Genomic DNA, 20811 nt, shown 5'->3' with positions numbered 1-20811 from the left:
CATTTTCTACATGATTGGGATCTTCTCATGTCACGTCTTGATAGTTACTTACGTCCATAGGAAAATATTTTATTTGATACTATAGTTCACCTGTTTACAATAAATAATTTGGTCAACTTGCACAATCAAAAAATGTTAAAATCATAAAATTAACCAATTGCAAGGTCTATGTAGTCCACACTAGAAAATAATAAATATTTGAGAATGATGATGATGTGTTGGACCATGAAGTGTTGTTATGTCATGGAGAGCATGTCATGCTGAAATGCAATTTGTGGGTTGAAGTTATGTTGGTTAATGGTGAACTTGGATATATTGAAGATATCTTCTATATACCTGGTTCAAAGCTTCCTAAGGTCGTAGTGTTCACTATAGTTATTTATGAAAAGTACAAAGGTGTTCCATTTGATATAAATTGTACAAGCATTGTGCCCATAACACCTATTTTTACCGGGAGTATTAAACTAGTTCCTTTAAAAATGGCATGGGCCTTGACTATAAACAAATTGCAAGGGATGACTTTGAAATGATATACTGTAGATATTGGAGATGGAGGGAGACATGGATTGAAATTATTAGATGGTTTACAAATTTCAGCACCTTTTTCTTTTCAATGTTTTGCAAAAATGAAAGAAACTGCATATGTCACACTTAGGAAGAGAGAGGACAAATGATTAAAGCCCATATCATTGTAACATGTTTTTATTTTCCTTATAATATTTTTTCATAAATATATTTGCATGTAATGTCAAAAATAAATTACTTGAAAATAACTTACATTGAAAATGAGAAGAACTAACTACATCATAGTGTGAATATAATGCTTCACTATCAAATACATATGTAATCAGAGAATGCATAGCAATTTTCTTTGGGAGAGAAAATAGACTTTAAGATATCCTAAGGAGTGTTTAATAGAATATCCCAGTACTTGGACATAGATAAACATGGATAAAGTTAATAATTGAGTACCAGATACATCCATTGAGAAATTAAAGTGCTGACAAGAAATCAATGCCATAGCTCAATACACATTCAACTCCAAATTTTGGTCTTCAAAAAGATTTCACTTCAAAAATTTATTGAAAAATACAAGTATTTTATCAAAAATATATGTGCATTTAATGCCATAAATAACTTGAAAATAACCTATCTCAAAAATGAGATAAATTTAGTGCACTATAGTTTGGATATCAAGCTTCATTACCAAATAGATATGGAATGACATAAGAGATATAAAATTGTAGTGAGAAGGAAAATAAAGTGTAACATTTTTTAAGAAGTATTTAACATAATATCTTAATATTCAACCACAACTAAACATGAATAAAGTTAATAAATTGAGTAGCAGATACATCCATTAAGAAATTAAAGTGATTACATGAATTAAATCTCATAGCTCAACAAACATTCAACTCTAAGTTTTCATCTTCATAAAGATTTCATTTTAAAAATACATTGAAAAATACAAGTCTTGAGCTTCATCCTGTTATGGAACATTACTGCAACGTAATAGATCATATAAATACAAATTAAAATAATTTTTTTTGTTTAATTGCCTTAAATAACAAAATTTACAAGATTTTCTCTCATAAAAAAAATAATCTTCTCTAAAAAATTAATCCTTGTTTAAAGAATTTTCTCTAGAAAATGTTATTAGTCCATTTAAACTTCCTCCTCCTCAGCAGAGTGTTTTTTCTCCATGTTGAGTAGATGTGGTGCATTTATCTCAATATACTTAACCCATTCTGAGAACACTTAGAAATTGTTGAGAAGTGGATAGGAAGAAAATTATTGATATTGACTTCGCACATTGATATTAAATTCTAAGCAATTTTTTTTATATTTAATTCTAAATTTAGAAATTAGCTTGATTTTCACAAAGAGAAACTATAGATATCATTGTAAATCTTCCTTAGTTCGGGTTTTAAGTCCATCTACGACTTACTGGTCATCTAGAGCGTTGTCTTTCAAATGATGTTTTATTAACCCAGATATTGCTTTTTTTAATAGTTTGGATCCTGAGAAATTGAATTCTTCTATAAAATTTGTTCCGATCTCCCATACTAACAGAAAATATTTAGTGGTCCTTTTGATGCATTATTTGATTCATTTGCCCTTAAACTATCGTTGATTCAAAGAAACATACATTAGTCTTTTAAACATTTTAGAGATTTTAGAAATGATTTTAGGCTGAAGCTGTGTTTATCATTTAATAATTCATGTAAATTTTTCTTTAATATACTTATCTTCTTCGACTAAAGATTAAATTCACTCTTCAAGATCCAAAGTATCTTGATAAAATATGCAAATTTTATCTATTTGTTTATAAAAAAAAAATCATCGTCTTTCCTTAGTATTTGAGTAACTTGTACTTCTTTCACCTTAAAAACCTTCAGACTATTTTTGGTTTTGACTTGATTGATAAAAAAGAGTTTCAATTTATTCCTTCATTTCCTTGGTCATGGTTTCAATGTTGTTTTCAGATTCTTCTTCCAATATTTTATTATGGTTTTCATGTGTCTTTTCAATTTCCTTGATCTCTATAGAACGCTTGAGCTTCAATTCATTTTGAAATTGATTCTGTAAGTTTCACTTTTAATGGTGAACCCTCCTTGAAGTGTTGCAGAATGGGATTTCCATATTTCTTCACATAATTATTTACACTTTTCTATTTCACATTCTAGAACATTGACCTTTTGTAGACTATTGGTATAGGCCATGAAAATTTGACCAACATGGTGTTGATTATAATTGAAAAAGGCTTCTAGAGTTTCTGAGGATTCTTCAACATTTTCATCAACATTTCCCATTGCCTGCCAATTGAATTCTAAAATCATTTCAAAAATTCCAAACTTCTTTTTCTTATTTCTTCTCACAGCTGAATTAGTTGGATAATTAAAGTAATACTCATTCAAGAATAGAATAGTTTAAGGAACAATTTCCACCTTAGACGCATGTTTAAGTAACAAAGAATCAAGAAGAGTTTCAGTAGAAATAGGAGTCATGGAAGTGTCATGAGAATTCTATGGAATAGAAATTTTAGTATTTTTCTCTTCCTTCTAAACAAACTCTTTTTCTCTAAAAGAGAAATCAGTCAATGTTGATTGAGGGTTGCTAGTAATTTTCTTACCTTTATTCGTATCAATCTGCATATTTTTGACTTTCTCATCAATTTTCTTGGACTCTATATATGCCTGAGTTGTGTCATCTGGACCATGAATAATAATGATAATCTGGAACTTTTCTTTTTTGTTACCTATTCTTTCTCTGGCTTTTGTTTTATCTGATCTTTGATTATGTGATCCTTTAACCCTATTGGTATATATGGCTATCTGGTTATTTTTCTTTAATAGTATTTTCTCTTGTTCTGCTTGTCTCTCAAGTTGTAAAAGAAACATTAGGAACATTTTCAACTTGAGATTCTGCTATTTTTTCAGAAGATGAAACAAGGTTTCAAATAATGTTATTGAAATTGTATTCTAGAATCTTAAGAGATTTCATCTCTTCAATTCGAATGTTAATATGGAAACTATTCTATTTAAGGAAGTCCTCTTAAATATTTTATCTGAACTCTTGATGTTTAGTTCTATCCTCCCTACTCAGCAATTGTCCTCTTTCACAAGCTTGCTAAAAATGATCAATATCAATGAAAATTTCATCAAAAAGAGGCTTTCGGTGTGTGAATTTTTCGATGAAGATGACAACCTTATAATTTTCATTAATGATTCCTCTAGGATCATAATATTAAAGGGTCAATGAGTAAAACCAAACATGTTGGAATTATTCAACCTCCTTAAATGCATGTCCTCAATCCTTGAGGCAAGTTTTTCCAAAGATGATTGGGAAGTTTGGCCAAATTTTCTTCTGAAGTTTGCTCACTTCCCAAGCTTGACCATTTAGGGGAGTTTGATTGGATACGTATCTTAAAGAAATTCCCTCTATAATATGTATAGGAAGAGAATGAGGGACAAATTCACTTCCATAGACTCTGATATATGTAAATAATTCTTCCAGTAACCAGATTCCTATTTCTTTTAATGCATCCTTAAGGGCTTGATTAACCCAAGGAGTGTTTTTTCCAAACAAAATGCCATGGAAAGGGATAATAACATAATTAAAAATGTCATAAAAATATAATTTGAAGCTACTATCCCACAAATTAGGGGCATAATTCTTAATAGGAAGTTGTTGATCGAGTGGGTAATTCCATTTCATCAAAGGAAACAAAAATGATGAAATTATAATATCCATAATATAGGCTGACATGAAAAACATATATTCATATTCTAGAGGTGATAAAATGGATAACTTTAGGGCATATTTTAAATTTTGAGAAAGAATATCAACCCAATTGAAACACTTTGAATCATTGAGTAGACTGTGTATTAAAGCCATCCATTGCAACTTGCAATGCTCAGGGTGTTTCTCTCCATATAATCAGGACAACATTTTGATGGGGAACCTAATGGGTTTTTTAAAAATGACAAGAGAATGTTATTTTGATGACTTAAATGTCAACCCTTCTCTATATTCTCGTAACCAATATTTAACAACTTTATCATAATTCCTTTCATAGTTTTGGAATACTCTGTGTACAACCCTAGTTAAAAATCCATGTAATAAAGTTAATAAACGGAAAATAATAACCAAGGTCATGGGACACTTATTCCAATAGGAAGTTTGGGAAAAACATCCTAGCAGGTGTTCATCTGGTCTGTTATGGCTAAGGGTAAATTGGCAAAGACAATGACAAAGGCTTTGGAAAGGAAAGTAGCAACAATTGGCATTTTAATTATGAAAATAATTGAAATTTAGAGAAAAGGAAGGTGAAAAGTCACAGGTCACATGTGAGGAGGAAAATGAAGGAAAAATAATGGAAAATGAAGAAAATAGAGGCCTTATTAATAAAAATGCTTCTGAGGATGAGTTCAAAACCTTTTGTCAGTTCAATTTTGGAGCTCTCTCTATTCTCTCTACTCTCTCATGCTCTTGGACACTTAGAGTATTCTTGGAGCACTCTAGCATTGGAGGAAAGAGGGCAAAGGAAGGAAAATAAAGCAAGAGGAAGAAAGGATCAAACAAGGAAGAGTAGGAATCAAGCAACTATAAAGGGATTACTTGCAGGTATCGAGTTCCATGCATGTTTTCCTTTCTATTTTTGGCATGCATGGTACATGCATGTGTGTATTTGGTTCTCTTGTTGTCATTGGCATGGGTTTTTCCAAGTGTGACAATGGTTTTCACCCTTGCCTTGTCATTTCCAGATAGCCATTCTGTCATGGGGTTCTCTTGTTTTCGTTGATCTAGATTTTTGAATGGTTTTTGAAACTAAGTGGGGTGGTCTTATCAAAGAAATACAAGGCCTAGGAAACCTTGGAACGGTGAAGGTGGGATTGTGGTAAATTCTGATTATTTACGACCTCAATAGGCATAGGAATCCTTGACTAGTGAATGGAAGGATAGAAGGTAAAGCCTAAAGGGTGGAGCCTCGTTGGGCCTAGGAATCCTTAACTAGTGAATGGCAAGATATACAGTAAATCCTAGAGGTGCAGACAGACAAATTCATCACAGTTTAGGTGGAGGCATCTGAAGGCGACATCTGAAGGCATCCATTCTTGTTTAAGGCCTAGTTATCTGGTGGGATTGTAATAAAGCCTAGATGTATTGAGGAGGTTTTTGGGCCTAGGAATCACTTGCTGGATACACAGTAAATCCAAAGGAAGCCTTGATTGGTTATATTATGAGTCCCACATTCATGCTTAGAATATGGCATGGGGGTGATTGGTTGAAAGAAATATTTGGTTCAGCCCAATATATGGTTGGGTGGTACATGGAAGTCCCTGACTTGGCTGGCTTCTGCATATGTTAATAAGATCACTTTTCATGTTGTGTTCTATGTGTAAATATCCTTGCTAATATGTGGCTTTTATGGCTATTCTACTCTTGTTATTTTGTTGGATATATGTTGGTTATAAACATGCTTCATGACAGACTTTGGTTATGGCTATCATCATGATGTGATTAGTACATGAAATGTGAACGATTATATGACCAAATAGATGATTATGTAGCTATTGTGATAAGAAGTCAATTCTTCTTGATGATTCTCATATAAGTATGAGACCTCTATCCTCAGATTTGTTGTTATAACATGTAGATTACATGTTGGTGACATATTTGATGAAATGCTTTTCATGGCTAGTAGGGGCCAGGTTAAGTACTTGTACCAGTTTTAAATTATTATCTTTAATTATTTGTTATTTAGGGCCTGAGACCTAGCCCTAAAAAAGTGGCATAGAATTTGGGGTCACTGGCTCAGAACTGCCTAAAAAAGGCCATAGTCGCATGTATTCCTTTTTGTGGGAGAAATTGAAGGGTATCAGTTGCATGCATGTCTTGTCATGGGAGCATATGGGGACCTAGCTCAGGTAACTGACAAGTTGTCTCAAGGGTTGGGCACTTAGAAGGGTTGGTTTTCTCCTCAAGGTTTTATATCTCTTGAGAAAGGTTAGATTGGTTTTGTTTTGTTGGTTTAACTACCTTAACTGTACATGGGGCATTGAATCACATGATAGTAACTCTCTGTCATATGTTTATGCTAGTGGATCAACTAACTTTGGTATATGTTGGAGGAGGGTGTTACAGAGTGGTATCAGAGCATGGTTCACCCCTTCGACAGGATGGGAGGAATGTGTTGGTCATGCATACATGTTGGTTGAATATGTGTTCTTTATTCTTGTGGTATATATACTTGTTATGTAGGCATGGCTCCATTTGTGTTTCCATGAGGAAGTTGATGGTGTTGATTGTTGGATATATTTGTAGCGAGTGCATGTCAATTATTCACTTGTTATGCATGTCAGTGTCTATACGTCATTATGCATACATTGACATGGTTATAGTTGTCGTGCATAAGGTTATGGTATGTGGTTGGTATAGTCATACATGGCTATTGGATAATGGTTGAAATGATGATTATATACTGATATGATTATGATAATACATGTATTGCACTAATCATCTTGATATTGTGGATGAGATATCTTCCTTGAACTATACTGAGCTATGTGTATTATGTTATCTTTTCGTTTAAGATGACATGGTATACTTGTAGGAAGAAGATAAAAGATGACTAGAAAGATGGTATACTATAGTTCAAGAGACTCTCCCTATGGATTAGAAGAGAAGCATGGTGGTGGGAACTCTTCTAACTTAGCGGACACATTGAAAAGTTTGAAGGAATAAATAAGAAGTTGTAAAGCATACAACGACAAAATAATTCATGCATAGGAGAAACAAGAATAAGTTAATGTAGTAATTCTTCAGCACTTGTCATACTTGTAGAGACAGGGACCACTTAGAATTAGACATGGGTAGGAGGATAAGACTAATGAGTCATATGGCAATAGATCTCATGGTGGGCATAGGTCGGACAGGGATGACACGATTAGAGATGGTAGGTTCTTGGACACACTAGCTAAGAGAGGTGATGGACATGGGTTCTATTCTAGTTTTCGTTCTAATAGGTATCATGGTCATCATCATTATCATCCTTACACCAGGAGTGGCAAGGAATATTTTCTAGAGGAGTTCATGAAATCTGAGCCACCTACCTTTTATGGGGATTTCAGGAAGTCATAGGATGGAGAGGCATGGCTAATTGGGATGAAGAATTTCTTTGAGTTGTGTGATTACACAGAGAACATGAAGGCCACAATAGCTATCTTTTGTCTCAAAGGGAAATCAAACATCTAATGGGAAGATGTGAAGTAGGTTAGAGAAAGTAGGACAAAGAAGTTGAGTTGGCATGAATTCAAGATACTTTTTAGGAAGACATATTTGTTAGAGAGGTACTACGACAACAAAGCTAAGGAATTCTATGAGCTAAGGATGGGGTCGATGATGGATGGGGTGCATATGACTAAGTTCTGAAGGTTTTTGAGGTATGTGCAGTATCTTAAGGATGGAAAATCAAAATTTCATATATTTGTCGGTGTTTTTCCATTAGCATTTAGAGATAGGATTGAGTATGATGAACCTGAGTCGCTTGAAAAAGTCATTGGGAAATTGAAGCATTGTTATGATAAATCAATGTGTAAGTACAAGGTTGAAGGTAAATGAAATTCAAAGCAAACAAGACCTTAGGATGTAGGTGAGAAATAAAAAGTTTCACCTTACAAGAAGTTTGATGGACCTCAGCCTACAGAAAATAGAATAAAGGTGATGGTAAGGGATGGTTGCAGTGTTGGACATGTAGTAAGTTGAATGGTATACCTACCTTAGCACATTTGAATTTATTGTCGTTGGGATCATCTATTATGATTTTGGGTATGGATTGGTTGTATCTTTAGAGGACTAATGTGGAATGATATGAAAAAGATATTGAATTCTTGGATAGTAATGGAGAACATAGAATCTTGCAGGGTAAGAAGAAAGCTACATCAGTTAGAATGGTGATAGCTATGCAGGAAAAGCGCAGTCACAGAAAAGGGTGTGTGTTATTTGCAGTGCATATTTCTAGTGATAAAGGTAAGGATGTTGAGAATGAAAAAGTTATGAAGAGGTACTCGATCTTGCAGTAGTTTCATGATGTGTTTCCAACAAATATTTTAGAGTTTCTGCCTCATAGAGAAGTGGACTTCTCTATTGAGTTGGTACCAGGGAAAACAACAACATCAAAGGCACCATATAGTATGAGCACACCAAAGTTAGTAGAGTTGAAGTTCCAGTTGACATAAATGCTTGACAAGAGACAAATGAGGCCAAGTGTATCACTTTGGGGGTCACCCGATGTTGTTCGTGAAGAAGAATGATGATACTCTCGGGTTATGCATTTATTACAAGACGTTGAACAAGGTGACCATCAAGAATAGGTGTCTGTTGCCAAGGATTGATGACTTGTTTGATTAGTTGAAGGGAGCAACAATGTTCTCGAATATTGACTTGAGATCTGGATATCATAAGGTATGCATTAAAGAAGAGGACATCTATAAGACTTCTTTTCAAACCAGGTATGGGCATTATGTGTTTTTTGTAGTTCCTTTATGTTTAAATAATGCTCAAGCTACTTTTACGTGCTTGATTGATAGTGTGTTGTGTCCTTATTTGGAAAGGTTTGTCATTGTTTTCATTGATGATATATTGATAAATTCTAACAATGAGTAAGAGAATGTCGAACACTTAGCAACAACTAAGATTGATAAGAGAGCGTTAGTTGTATGCCAAGAATAGAAAATGCAATGTCTTTGAGACAAAGGTACATTACTTGGGATAGGTTGTTTCCAAGGAACGCATAGCGGTGGGTACGGAAAAGATAAGAGCAATCATGGAGTGGGTACTTTCTAGAAACGTGGATGAGGTAAGATTATTTATGTTATTATAAAGTTATTATAGGAGGTTCATCATGAAATTCTCTTGAATTGCATATTCTATTAAGTTACTACAGAGGCAAGGTAAGAAATTTGAATGGAGGGATGAATGTGCAACAAGTTTTGAGCAATTGAAGAATTTGTTGACAAATGCTATAATTATAAAGATTGCAAATCCAGACAAGGAGTTTTTGGTGTGTATAGATGTCTGCAAGAGAGGACTTGGTGGAGTCTTAATGCAGGAAGGACAATTAGTGTGCTATGTGTCGCGAAAGTTGAATGAGCATGAGCAGAATTATTTGAGACATGATCTTGAGTTTGAAGCAATCGTCCATGCATTGAAGATGTAAAGGCATTATCTTCGTGGTTGGATGTTTGTATTGATGAGCAATCATGGTGGATTGATGTATATGCTTGACCACTTGAATTTGAATTCTAGGTAATCTATATGGATGGCTACGACTAGTGATTTCAACTTTGATATCAGGTACATTAAGGTAAAGGAAAGTAGGGTTGCAGATGCTTTTAACAGGAGAGTGCAGGTGAATCATATAACAATTATGAGCTCCTATGGGACAGATTTACAGGATCAGATTTTATATGTAGGGCAACAAGATGACGGGGATATGGATCTTAGGAATAGGGCACAGTAGGGTACAGGTGATCAGGATGTGGGTTGTCATCTCACGGTGGATGGTTTGGTAATATTTAGGGACAGGATCTATGTGTCAAATGAAAGTGAGCTCAAGAAGGCTATCTTGCGATAATTTCATGCAAAATCGTATCCAGGGCACCCAGGATATCAAAATACATTTGTAATGGTGAGTAAGTTCTATTATTAGCCAAATTGGAAGAAGGATGTGGCAGAGTTTGGGGCTACATTCTTAGATTGTCAATAGGTAAAATCAGAATGTAAGCACCTAGGTGTATTACTACAGCTGATTCTAATTCTAGAGTTGAAATGGGAGTTGATTTCCATGTATTTCATCACAATTTTTCTAAGGACATATAGACAACATGATTCCATCATGGTTGTGGTGGAAAAGTTGAAAAAGTTGGTGCACTTTATTCCAGTGAAGTCTACCTATTCATCTAGGGATGCAACATAGGTCTTCATCAGAGATGTAATGAGGTTGCATGGTGTTCCAAGGAAGATTGTGTCAGAGATGGATGCTAAGTTTAGGTCTAGAGTCTGGAAGGAGTTGTTTGTAGGTTTGGGTACATAATTAGCCTTTAGCACAACTTATCATCCTCCAATAGATGGACCAACAGAGAGCGTCAACATAATATTGGAGGAAATTTTGAGGATGTATGTGATGAATCGACAAAGGATATGGGAGGAATACCTTTTGTTGCTTGATTTTACTTAAAACTATGGGTATCAGGAGTCGCTAGGGATCAGTACGTTCGAGGCATTGTATGGGAGGACTTGTAATACTACCATTAGTTGGAGTAATCTAGTGAATAAGGTGTTGATAGGACCAGACATGTTGGTAGAGATGGAACAAGTGTTGGTAATCAAGAATAATGTAAAGGTAGCACAAGACATACATAAAATTTATGCAGATCAGAATAGGATGTTTAAGGATTTTCAGGTTGGGGAATAGGTATACTTGTGCATCAAGCCAAAAAATAACTACTTGAGGATTGGCTCATGTGCCAAGATGGCACCTCAATTTTTTGGATCGTTAGCCTATCGACTTGCACTACCTCTGACAGTGAAAGTGCATGATATTTTCCATGTGTCAATGCTTAAGAAGTATGTTAAATATATTGATCATGTGGTTGACTGGTCTGCATTGCAAGTGGAGTGAAATGGAGAATTCTAGTCGACAGTGTATTTTGCAGAGAAAGATCCTCACGCTTTGGAACCGTGCAATCAAGTAGGTTAAAGTGTAGTGGAAGCACTTTGGGCCCGATGGAGTTACAGGGGAGAAGGCATATCAGATGTAGGCTATGTATCCTTCTCTATTCACTAGTTGAGTGAATGTTTTTGGCATATGTTTTGGTATATGCATATATGTATATGGATGTAAATATGCTATGCGATTTGTTATAAAGATCCAATAAACGGTATGGGTTTCATGTCGTTATGGTTATCATGTTGTTATGTTCCTCATGTTGGTTTGTTTCTTAGCAGGGTGACCATTGTAAATATTGCACCAAGCTATGTTATAAATATCTATTGGTAGTATGTTTTGCTTACAACATTCTTATTGGTTGTAGGTGTCATTGAACACCAAGGACGATTTTCTCACAATGGGGAGGGTTATGTAACAACCTAGTTAAAAATGCATGTAATAAATTTAATAAAGGAAAAATAATAACCAAGGTCATCAGATACTTATTCCAAGTTGAATGTTGGGAAGAACATCCTAGTGGGTGTTCATTTGGTTTATTATGGTTAAGGGTAAATTGGCAAAGGAAATTGAAAAGGATTTGGAAAGGAAAGTGGTAATAATTGACATTTTAATTATGAAAATAAAGGAAATTAGGAGAAAAGGAACTTGAAAGGTCACAGGTTTCATGTGAGGAGGAAAATAAAGGGAAAGTAATGGAAAATGAAGAAAATAGAGGCCTCATAAATAAAAAGGGTTATGACAATCAATTGACAACCTTTTGTCAGTTCAGTTTTGGATCTCTCTATTCTCTCTCTACTCTCTCATACTCTTGGACACTTACAATATTCTTGGAGCACTCTAGCATTGGATGAAAGAATGGAAAGGAAGGAAAAGAAAGAGAGAGGAAGCAAGGATCAAGTAAGGAAGAGAGAGAATCAAGTGGCTATAGCAGGATTTCTTGCAGGAATCAAGTTGCATGTATTATTTCCTTGCTATTTATGGCATGCATGGTACATGCATGTGTATATTTTTTTCTCTTGTTGATATTGGCATATGTTTTTCTTGGTGTGATAGTGGTTTTCAACATTTCCTTACCATTTCTAGATACCCATGTTGTGATGGGGTTCTCTTATTTTGGTTAAGTTGGTTTTCTGGATGGTTTTTGAATCTGAGTGGAGTGATATCAAGGGAGAAACACAAGGCCTAGGAATACCTCAACTAGTGAAGGTGGGATTACAATAAAGCCTGATTGTGTATGCCCTTAATAGCCCTAGGAATACTCAACTAGTGAATGGAGGGATATAGAGTAAATCCTAGAGGGAAGATCCTCATTGGGCTTAGGAATCCTTGACTGGTCAATGGCAAGATATATGGTAAATCCTAGAGGTGGAGACAAACAAATTCCTCACAGTTTAGGTGGAGAGATCCAGAGGCATCCATGCTTGTTTAGAGCCTAGTTATCTAGTCATATTTTGTTAAGGCCTCACTGTATTAAGGAGGGTTTAGGTCCTAGAAATCCCTTGGTGGATATACGGTAAATCCTGACGAAGACTTGATTGGTTTTTTGTGACTCCCAAATTCATCCTTGGTATATGGCAGAGGGTTGATCAGATGAAAGAAAGATTTGGTTCATCCCAATCTATGGCCAGGTGCTACATGGAAGTCTCTTGATTGGTTGGCTTTTGCATATGTTAATAAGATCTCTTTTCCTTTTATGTTATATGTGTAAATATACTTGTTAATATGTGGTTTTTATGGGTGTTCTACTTTTTTTATTCTGTTGGATATATGTTGATTATAAGCATGGTTGATGGCAGACTTTTGTTATGGATCTCATCATGATTTGATTATTACATGAAATGTAAATTATTATATGGACTAATAGATGATAATGCAACTACTTTGATAAGGAATTAATTCTTCTTGACAATTCTCATATAAGTACGATACCCTTATGCTCAGATCTATGGTCATGACCTCTAAATTACATGTTAGTCATATATTTGACGAAATTCCTATCATGCCTAGTAGGATTTAGCTAAATTTCTTGTACCATTGTTGCATTAGTATATTTAATTCCTTTTTATTGATCATTTCTGGAAGTTTCATGAAGTTTTGGACAGAGGCCTGAGACCTAGGCCTGAAAAAGTGGCATAAAATCTGTGGCCGCTCTCTCAAAATAGCTTAAAAAAGGTCACAGTCACATGAATTCCTTGTTGTGGGAGCGATTGGAGGGTCTCACTCACATGCATGACTTGTCATGGGAGCGGATGGGGGCCTATCTAAGAAAAATGAAAAGTTGTCTTAGGGGTTAGGCACTTGCAAGGGTTGGTTGTCTTCTTAAGGTTCTGTAGCTCCTGAGAATTGTCAAATTGGTTTTGTTTTATCAGTTCAGCTTCCTTAACTGTACATGGGTAGTTGAATCACATCATAATAGCTATTTGTCACATGTTTATGCCAATGGATCGGTTATCTTGGGTAAATGTGGGAGGAGGACGTTACACTGTGTTGTTGAAATTATCTATAAATTGAGTAGTTAAGAAAACCTTGGGAGGACTAAGCTTATAAATTGCTGAAAGTATTTCCAATTTATTAGAGGATATAATATTTTTTCAACTGAGTGTTTTTCTCCATACTCAAAGTTTCTAAATTTCACCATATTTTATTCTCAAATAAATTCTAAATTTCTTCCCACTTTATCATACCTACCATCTGAGTTTTGAAGGTGGTGTCAGAAATCAGAGTTGGGTTGAGATTGTAATCTTCTGGTTCTAGATTTTTTCTCCCTTTAGTCATTCCTTAATCTATTGGATAGCCTAATTTGACGTGGTATATTTACCTTTCTTACCCATCTTATGTCCTAAGAAATAATTAAAAAAGTGAGTTTTCTGCAATGAATATTGAATTTATTAATGGAATTCTCTATCAGAGTGCATGTTCACCAAAAGTTAAAATCTTTAGAGTGATTTTGAACTTCTTTCTTTGTAATCATAGATAAGTTTCTGACAAGAAGTGTAAGTAGGGTGTGAAGAACATATTAGAAAATAGAAAGCGTAAAGGAGGAAACTTACTAAATTTCGTTTAAACCCCCAAGATGATCAACAATAAATTCCCGTGAAAGATGTTAATTTTTCATTAAAGTGATGAGATATTTCAACTGCTTTCATCTGAAAATCAATGTGAGGTTGGATGTTCCGAGGTCAGGGAATGATTTATTCAAACATAAGTGATGGTAATTTGTGATTTAATTTTAAAAAATAAAACAAAACTAAAAGAAAATTATGGTTGGCATGCAAACCAATAAATAAAACATTTTATTCGTAGTCGTGATGGAAGCCAATCAGATAGTCTAAAGTTGGCATGATATTAGTTATAAATTTATGGCAAGGGTGACCTTGACCCTGACATGCATCATAGTCGGGGTAAGATGGACATTGGGAGTCGGGTGGTTAGCTGCCAAGAAAGTTGTTTATTATGTTTGACTATGAAGACTGACCTTAGTTGGAAGTGAGAATATTTGTAACAAGAGTTTTGTTTTTACCAAATAAATAGGTCTGACTTCTGAATTTCATATTTTGTAATTGTTTTTTACTTTTTTCTGTTATCAATTTTTTTTGGATTTTGAGAAAAAAATAACTATTTACAAAATGAAGGGGTCCTTTTTAGAAAAGATTTTATTTATTTATTTATTTATTTTTATATAGGGTCATTTTTATTCCCTTTCTTTTATACAAATAATAGTGAAAAGGAGGTTCTTGTAGTCATAACAACACCGTTGTACAATGTCACATTGTTAGAAAAAATTTCTCAATATGGGAATACACCATGCTCGAACATCTCATTATGAAAAATATTGTCTTGATATGGAAATACATCATGCTCAACCATGCTCAAGCATCATTGAACGTCAAATTGTGACAACGATTTTCTCAATATCAAATGAACCATGGTCAACCATGGAGATCCATGTTCATTTAAGGGTTTATATTGTTTATCTTTGGGTTTATATACCTTGGGTTTATAATATAAATCACTTAGGTTTAATATTATTCACTTCGGTTTGCAATCCCTTGGGTTTTTAGAATTGATCCCTTGGGTTTATTATTCACATGGGTTTATAATATCAATCCATTGGGTTTATTAATATAAGGGTTCATATTCGTAGGGTATATTATTATTCATAGGGTTTATAACATTAATCCTAGGGTTTAACATAAATCCTTTGGGTTTATAATCATCGTTAACCATGGTTAAGAATGATCTAATGAAAAAGATTTTCTCAATATTAAAATCAACGATGTTACAACATCCCTTTATGACAAAGATTGTCTCCATATAAAAATCAATCATGCTCAAGCATGGTCAAATTTCGCATTGTGACAAATACTATCTCAATATGGAAATGAACCATGGTAAATCAGGTCAACCATGATTAATTTAGGGTTTATAATTTTTCTCTTATGCTTTATATATGTTGGATTTATAATATTAATCCTTTGGTTTTAATATTATTTTCTAGAAGGTTTATAATCCCTTGGATTTTTAAAATTTATTGTTAAGCCTTTAGGTTTATTATTCCCCTAGGTTTATAATATCAATCACTTGAATTTATTAATCTAATCATTCATATTTCTAGGGTATAATATCATTGATAGTGTTGATAATATTAATTCTTGGGTTTAATATAAAACCTTTCAGTTAAATTAATTAGCAAAAAATAATATAAATTATAAAAAATAATATTTAAATTATTAAATAAATAATAATAATTAATTAATTAACAATAGAACTATAAAAGAATTATTTCATTTTTATTAATTAATAATGATATTAAATTTAATGAAGAATATTATTTTTTTATAATTTATATTGTTTTCTACTAATTATTATTATTTTTATTATTATATACTTATGAATATGAATATTAATATGGTCATTAATATTAGATCTATACCATTAATGCCTATTGATGCTTTTGGACCATATTTACTACTGTGGTTGTGCGTGTGATTGATGTTAAACAAGCCTAGAGAACTTCATGATAAAAATAGAGGGTATTCTACATACTTTTATTAATCGGAGGAACAATATTCATACAATCAAATTTAAAGGGAGACATTTCTGTCTCCATAACTAGAAATATAGGAAATAACTAATATATTTCCTAACTATGATCTTATATATAGAATACTAAAGTATTGGTTAACATTTACCCACCTTAATTTGAAGGGACATCTGACATGCCAAGTAGAGATATGAAGGTTTCAAACTTTCCACGTCCCAACGCTTTGGTAAAAATATCTGCAATTTGCTCTAAAGTAGGATAATGTGTTAGATGATTTTGTTTGGCATTAACATGATGTCTAATCAAATGATACTCAGTGTTGATTTTTTCGGTTCGATGATGAAATTTTGGATTCTTAGAGAATCTAATTGCAGAAGAATTGTTATCGAATAACAAAGTTAAAGCCTTTTGTTTCTCCTGCAAATCATCAATTATTTTGCGACGCCAAATTATTTATTTTGTAGCTTGATCTGGTGCAACATATTCAGCTTTGGTGGTAGAATCAACATGAACAAATTATTTTCATCATCTCTAACTCATAGTTGTTGATCCAAAATTCATCAAATAACCAGAAGTTGAGACTCCATGCTCCTTATCACCGTCAAAATATGGGTTTGAGTAACCAGTAAGATGGAAGTTTTAAACTTTTGAGTATTTGATGCGATATGTTTGAGTCCCTTTTAGGTATTTAAGGATTCATTTTGCTACTGCCCAATGAAATTCCCAATGTTGATGCATAAATATGGAAAGTATCCCTATAGAAAAAATTATTTCAAGATGAGTCGATAAAGATAAATAAAACTTCCAATAAGTTGCACGTACTTTGTTGGATCTTCAAATGGTTTGCCTTCTTCTAAGGTAAGTTTCAAATTTTGTTCCATTGGAGTAGAAACATGATTACAATCCATCATTCCATATGTGTTCAATAACTTTACAACATATTTCCTCTAAGGGATAAAAATATGTTGAGGTTTTTGATCAACTTCAATTCCAAGATAACAATGAAGTAAACCTAAATCTATCATATCAAAAACCTTTTGAAATTCCTTCTTAATAGATGATATATAGTCATCATTGTTCCTTATAATCATTAAATCATCAACATTCTTAATAGATGATATATAGTCATCATCGTTCCCTATAATCATCAAATCATCAACACAGAGAACTATATATACAACTAATCTTACAACATTCTTAACAAAATGAGTTGCATCATCTAGGTCAAAAATTTTATAATCCAACATACGAAGATGTTTGGTTAGTTTCTCATACCATGCACAGGGTTCCTGTTTCAAAACATACAAGGACTTCATTAGTTTGCATACCTTCTGTTATTTACCTTTGATCAAAAGCCCTTCTGGTCAAAACATGTAATCGTCTTCCTTAAAATCTCTATTTAGAAGAACAATTTTTACATCCATATGATTAATTTTCCATCCTTTCTGAGCTGCGATAGTAAACAAGGTTTTAATAGTGCCCCATTTAGCTATAGGAGAAAAAATTTCTATGCAATCAAGACCTTAATTTTGTGCATATTCTTTTGCTACAAGTCTCATCTTGTACTTGTCAAGTGAACTGTAAAATTTATATTTCATTATATAAACCCACTTACAACCAATGGGTTTGATTACATTAGGAGGATCTACAAACCTCCAAGTGCCATTTTAATAAGTGCATCATATTCATTGCATTTTCCCATTCATTACAACTAATATCTTCTTCAAAACAAGTAGGTTCACTGTCAAAAGATAAATTATATTCAGAAACATGAGAATAGTTACCTAAAGAACTTACTTTTTCAAAATCATCATATTTTCTTGGAAATTTTCTAATACGAGTTGATCTTCTTAGTGGTTGATCATTTTGTGGAGGAAGATGATCATCTTGTGGAGCAGACTCTTCTACAATCCATGTACAATATGTCCCTGCAAAAACATTTCTATCATCGATTTTTTCTTCACTGGAATCATTATCATCATTTAGAGGAAAAATTATTGAAGGAAAATCCACTAACTGATCTAGAATGGGAATCCCCCCTTTAGGATGTGGAAGATTATTATCAGATTCATAATAAAATTCCTTAGACATAAAATTTTCTAAATAATTAAGTTGTCTATCAACACTAGATGTATCTTTATCAAATTCAAGAAAATCTACATCTCTTGACCAAATAAACTTCTTATTCTCTTCATCATATAACCTGTATGCCTTAGAAGTCATGGAATATTCCAAAAATATACATTTTATACTTCTAATGCTCAACTTATTTCATTGTTGGCTAGGAATTAACTCATAACATTGAGAACTAAAAACTTTGAAATGTTAAAAAATAGGAAGATGATTATACCATAATTCATTTGGAGTTTTATTGTTGGTAACAGAAGAAGGACAACAATTTATGATATAACCTGCACAAAGTACTACTACTCCCCAAAACATTAAGTTTACATTTTTAAAGAATATCATTGATCTAACCATATTAAGCAGCATTTTGTTCATTCATTCTGCAACCCCATTTTGTTGTGGATTATAAGGAATTGTTTATTGGTTGCAAATGACTTTCAAAAGAATGTGAATATACTCTCCACCATTATCCATTCTCAGAGTGCCTATATTAAGTTGTGTTTCATTTGAAGTCAAGAGATGAAATTTTTTAAATACATCAAAAACTTGTGAATTTTCTCTTAAAAGATCGACTGAACACATCCTGAAATAATCATCAATGAATGTTACTATAAATTGCTTACCAATTGCAGTAGAAAAAGGCATAGGTCCACATAAATCAGAATGTATGCGACCTAATTTTCTTGAACCTCTAGAAGTATAACTTTGAAAATATTGTTTATGGTGCTTCCCCAAAATACAAGCATTACATGGAGTAAGTTTTCTTCGAACTGTTGGAAGCACCTTAATTCCTTAATGTCTAATAATTCTTATACTGTGATAATTGATATGACCAAAGTGATCATGCCATAATAAACTTCAAGATAAGGTATCATTTTGCTGCACTGAATGAGTAGTATGCAATGCCATGGATGACATACCTTTCAACTTTAAGAGTTTGTCTTCTTCCACATAAGTCATTACAGTCTCAATATTAGCTTCTCTTTGAATCTCCAATTTTCCAGCAAATATGTGTATTGAATGTCCTTGTTGTCTGATTTGTATAAGAGACAGTAAATTCCTTTGAAATTATGGAATGTAACGATATCATTTAAGATATAGTCTGCAAGCCATGACATATTTATTTGAATAGATCTGATCCCTAATGGTTTAATTTGATATTTATTAAAAAAATAAACTACTCCATCAATGTTATCACTAAATTTTTTAAACAAATATTTCCTAAAGGTCATATGATGAGTGGAATTTGTGTCTAAGATCTAACTGTCATGCCATGAAGAAAAAGAGGTACTAAATACATCATCCATGTTAACATTATAATGGGAAACAACTTAATGTTCATTCGCAGAAGAATGACCTTTATCTGGAGGTGGTTGATCTTTCTTTTCATTAATTTGTTCTCTCCTTTTAGTAATTTTCTCCCAGAGAATTATACAACTACAAGATTATTTCCAACTTTACCAGATATAAAGCATTTCATAGTTGTTTTATTAGTAAAATTTCTTTGTATTTTATCATTTTGTTGTCTATCTCCCTAATTATCCCCCCCCCCCCTCCTCTATAATTCCTCCTACCCCGACCTCTTCCACCCTTATTATTTCTGGTTGATTTTTCTTGACGTTTTTGATATTTTTAAACGACATAAAGTTTTAGCATTAGAATTGGGTATGGCTTCTCTCTTGCCAAACCTTCTTTCTTTCTACAAATTTTGCTACTAATTTGCCAAAATCTAAATCTTTTAACTCTCCACTTGCTTTGAGAGATTCCAAGTAGTGTGAATAACCAGGGTAGAGGGATTTTATAAAAGGGGTAAACTGTATACCAACCTTAACATTAGTAGATTCAATTTCATGATTGATGGCTTTAATTTTAGAAGCAATTTTCAATGGCTCATTATCTTTCATCTCAATATTAAATAACTTCAATAACAATTGAATGATCTCCAATTTTGAACGTGAATCATAAAGTAATTTTAATTTTTCTAATTATTCATATGTTGTCTTACTCTGTATAATAAATCTTATTACCTTCTCTAAGATTGAAGTAGCAATTAAAGCATACGCCTTTTTATCCTTACTCTGCCATATTGCTAGTTGCTTTTCCTCATCGGGGGGCTATGGTTGAATTTCATTTTTTTCTTTAAAAACTCCATCCAAATATCATTAAAAATGAGTGTATTTATAATTTTTCTATACCACTCCCAATAATTTTCCTTTCCAGAAAGGACAACACTAGCTAGGGAGACTGAAGAATTCATTTTTACAGACAAATGTTGTAGTAAAAAAATGTGACTGTAGATAAATCCTTCTGCTGGAAAACAAATAAATAAATTTCCTTTTTGGTAATCTAATAATTAAATGATCTATATATGTTTAATGTTACATCTGATGGTGAATACAATGGCCTG

This window comes from Pinus tabuliformis, chromosome 2_2, assembly GCF_031772625.1.
Source record: "Pinus tabuliformis cultivar Carrire ecotype Pingquan chromosome 2_2, CPIR1, whole genome shotgun sequence".
NCBI lineage: Eukaryota > Viridiplantae > Streptophyta > Pinopsida > Pinales > Pinaceae > Pinus > Pinus tabuliformis.
Note: the sequence above shows the minus strand (reverse complement) of the source record.